The sequence below is a fragment of the Octopus sinensis genome, linkage group LG3 (genome assembly GCF_006345805.1).
Source record: "Octopus sinensis linkage group LG3, ASM634580v1, whole genome shotgun sequence".
NCBI classification, from domain to species: Eukaryota; Metazoa; Mollusca; class Cephalopoda; order Octopoda; family Octopodidae; genus Octopus; species Octopus sinensis.
Window position 1 is genome coordinate 107,751,619 of NC_042999.1, and position 4,290 is coordinate 107,755,908.

The 4,290-nt window shown below is 32.2% G+C and overlaps 1 pseudogene; it reads left to right on the top strand.

Annotated features, from left to right (window-relative positions):
- Positions 1 to 2,503: 2,503 nt before the first annotated feature.
- On the top strand, positions 2,504 to 2,625 carry LOC115210108 (annotated as a pseudogene).
- The last annotated feature ends 1,665 nt before the right edge of the window (positions 2,626 to 4,290 follow it).

Below are 4,290 nucleotides of genomic sequence, written 5' to 3' on the forward strand. Positions count from 1 at the left end.
TATTTCAGAATTATGATTAACAAGTTAAACATTCAGTAGGAGAGTAGCAAACTGAATTTACAAATATTTTCTACTGCTTATTGAAATTTGTTTGTTTCCCTTATTTATATTACTATTTTCCTTTATAATGATTTGAAAATATAGAATTTTCTTCCCCCATTAATTTTTAAATCTATGAATAAGTAGAAAAAAAATCAATCATAGAATTAAGAATCTATAGTCGTGATCATTGATTACATGGTGGATCAGTACTTCAGCATAAAAATATTCTTTCTCTGCCTCTCAAGTTCATGTTGCACATTTAACAGCTCACCCTCACTTATTTTCCAGAAATTATTGAATGTCCTCTGCTACTATCCACATTTCACTTCATTCCAATTGGTTATCGCACTTCCAATACGCTCATCATATGCAGTCTATCCTTCACAACTTCTTTCACCACAGAGCACCAGAAACAATATGATGTCATTGATTATAATTTTCTTAATTACTAATTAGGTTATCTAATTGACTCAGTTAGTGACAACCTTCCTTGAACCAGCATAACACTCAATGTTCTTTCATCTTTGACTGCACATTATTAATTTTGTAGTTAATCAGATGCTCTAAAGATATCAATTTATTGCCAGTATGTCCAAGATTTCTCCAGTCACAGCTTGTGAGACTTATAAAATAGTTAATAGAAGATGTAAGGAACCACAGCAAACTTTATCACCATATTGTGTCTAAGGAAAATACTACAGAATAGTTTTGATAGTCTTTTCTAAGCAATACTAGAGACTTGATCTTAGTCTTGAAAACTGACAAACATTCTTTGATTGTAACAAGTCCTTGCAACTTAAAGTAGTGAATTGTACTTATATACAAAGTGGTTTATTAACCAATCAGAATTAATTGTGTACCAGAGAGACAACACCAGGGAATGAGATATGAACCATCAACCTGTTAACCAATAGACTGACATACAATCAACACAAGTTTCAACTTTCAACTATATGAACTTCATTGTTTATTCTTTTATACATACAATTCAAAATAGTAAATCTCATTTTTGTTAAAAAAAAACAAATACTATTAGCTTTTGCAATGCTTTCTTCAAGAAATTAGCAGTTTGGACATGCAAAACCTAAAGGCAAGAAAGAAAAATAGCAACATTTATTTGAGATACTGAATGATAAATTCAGTTCAGATTTACAATTCTCTTAATCTGATCTTAGAAGATAATCTAATTGGGTCTAATAATTTAATAGACTGCCATTGAAGGGATTCAAATATCTTCTGGGCTCAGTTCCAGTTGACATCTCTTATTGTTTTGAGAGAGAATATTTTTAAAATAACTGCAAAATAATATGATAAAAAAAATTCAGGTTTCATATTTTTAACATTTGACACACAACTAAAATGTCAGCATAGAAAATATCCATCAGGGCTCATAATAGGAATGAAATTTCCTTGCAGTTAAAATGCTGTATGAATATTCAACGATTTTTTTAAACCATGAAATTATATGAATAAAAATTGTTGTTTTCATTGTTGGGACAGCAAGACTGAAATATCTGCAGATATTAAATGAATAAAGAGAGTAATTTGGAATGAGCCAACAATATTTTAAAAACTAAATCTAGAAAACTTGTATCTTATCTATATTCAATAATTTTTGTCTGAAAAACCTCCCAAATAGTCTAATGGCGTTCATTTATCAATATTCTCAAATGCATTTCCAAATTGATAGTTCTACTTTTATTATTATGAAAATTATATTTATAGAAATATTCACATTAGATAAATTGATTATAAAAATAGAAGAGGAAGCAGTTGTTAAAAATATTGGTATGTGCTGGAAGTGTTTTTTTTTTTTTAATTTTATTTCTTTCCTAGAACAAACATGGAAATGAATGGAATAGAAAATAGATTGTAGTTTCATAAAATGATTATAAAACGGTGATTAAACAGAAAATAAAAATAGGAACACATATTTTTAGTAGATTAAAATATATGACAACGTGCATATTTCCCAATTCGTTAATGCTCTCTGCTATATGCTGTTGCTAAGTAGCCCTAGTTATATGTGTTCACACAAACTTTATGATACAGAGCAACCCACACACATGCTATGCTTACAGGATGTCCAATGCATTGATATGTGTTGTTTCAAATTGCTTGATTGTTTCTATAAAAGTTGCCATTTAGTTACCATTGTTGTTATTGCTCATTCTTGTTGTAAGGAAGCCTGATCAAATAGATCTAGGATCAAAGGCATTCCAGCTGTGCTCACCCTGTTACTTCTTATTTGGTGATTCCATTGTCCAATGTATCCTTTCTATTTTAAAATAGCTGAATGTAATTTGAATAGCAATTGGCTGCTATTTCTAACAAATTCTATATATATTGTTGTTTAGCTTCATATCAGCCTTGATTAAAAATATTCCAACTGCTACCATCCTGCCTTTTTTATGTGCTAGAAATCCAAGACCACATAATTTAACATCCTTTTTTAAAGATGGTTAGGTGTGATTTGTGCACGTTGAAAACACCGGTTCTCGTCCAATCACCGAAGTTAAGCAACATCGAGCCTAGTTAGTACTTAGATGGGTGACCGCTTGGGAATCCTAGGTGCTGTAAGCATTCTTCTTTTAAATGGCGGTGCCCCAGCATGGCCACAGCTTATTAGCTGAAACTGGAAAAATGAAAATCAAAATCAAACTTGGTTGCTATTTCTAGCAAGTCTAAGGCAAATGATGTGACAACATAATAGCTCACTTGGCGGCTTATTTAAATGTATTTAAACATGGTAATTTTGTCCTAAAATGTATTTAAAGACAGTAAAGTATTTATAATAATAATAATAATAATAATAATAATAATAATGAAATTATTGTATACAGTGCTCAGGTGCACCACAACTTGTCAAAAAGTGCGTATAAAGTATATGCAGTAATGTACAAATGCCTGGAAAGCGAACAGTGTATGAGTCAGATACATGCTTGCGTATATATGGAGGGGAGAAAATCAGGTGTAGTGTTGGCGAATCTCAGGAAGCATGGAAGTTTTGAAGGAGAGTTTGAGACAGGATATGAACTATACCATAGAATACTCTGAAACCAGCAAAGGAATTTTTATGGGATTACTCAGCCTATAAAAAATAGCAGCTAAATCTTCCTCAAACCATACCCTACTGTATTAAAAATGGACATTGAATAATGCAGTCCTACATAGGCTGTTTGAAGAGATGCAACAGTCACAGCTGGAATGACATCGGCCATTGATTTTCTCAATTATGATAGTCCAGCCACTAAATGGCAACATATTATTCTTTATGCTTGTTCAAATACATAAGACTTTAGTTAGTAAAGACTGATCATGCACTTGCACATGTATATACAGATCTGAGCAAGATTTTTTGAGGAAAACTGGCACTTTCGTATGCCTCCAACTCTTCTTTCTTCACAATACTGATGTATTGGGTTGTCCGGAAAGTTCGTGCCAATTTATAGTAGCTTACCTTTCGACTTATTTTAGAACATAGTTGAGTCCATAAAATAGGATTTGACTACACCTCCTTTTAGAGCACAGTTTAAGCTATCTTTTCGTGGAAGAAGGTTTATGTTCCTATAACCTGTGTTAATTTTGTAACCCTTTAAAATGGAAGATAAGAAAGTTCATTTTCGGCACTTGATACTTTGGGAACCAGACAAAAATTGCTGCAGCTCGGCTGGGATGTGTTACCCCACCCTCCATATTCACTAGATATTGCTCCTTCAGATTTCCACTTATTCAGGTCTCTGCTGAATAGTCTTGATGGTAAAAATTTCAATCCCTTGGATGATGTAAAAAGATACCTTAATGAATTCTTTGCTATGAAACCACCTCAATTCTGGGAAGAGGGTATTTTCAAGTTAAAGGAAAGATGGAGACGCATTGTGCAACAAAATAGTTCATATTTGGTTGATTAAAAATGTAATGGCAAGTATTTATTGACCTTTTTCTTTCCTTTAAAAATCGGCCTGAACTTTCCGGACAACCCAATATATTCAAGAGACTAATACAATTGGATTCAGATATAGCATGGTATCATCTCTGAGTCTCTAAGAGTTCTGCAAATCAGTTACTCTGGATTAGTACTAATTTTATCAACTCTGAAAGGAAAGTATAAAAAGCAAAGTAACCTCAGTAGGATTTGAACACAGAACACAAAAGATTGAAATAAATATTGTAAGGGCATTAATAGCTGTCAATTCACAACCCTTTATCCATGTAGAAGAATTCTTTTCTCATTGAAGAATTTCAATC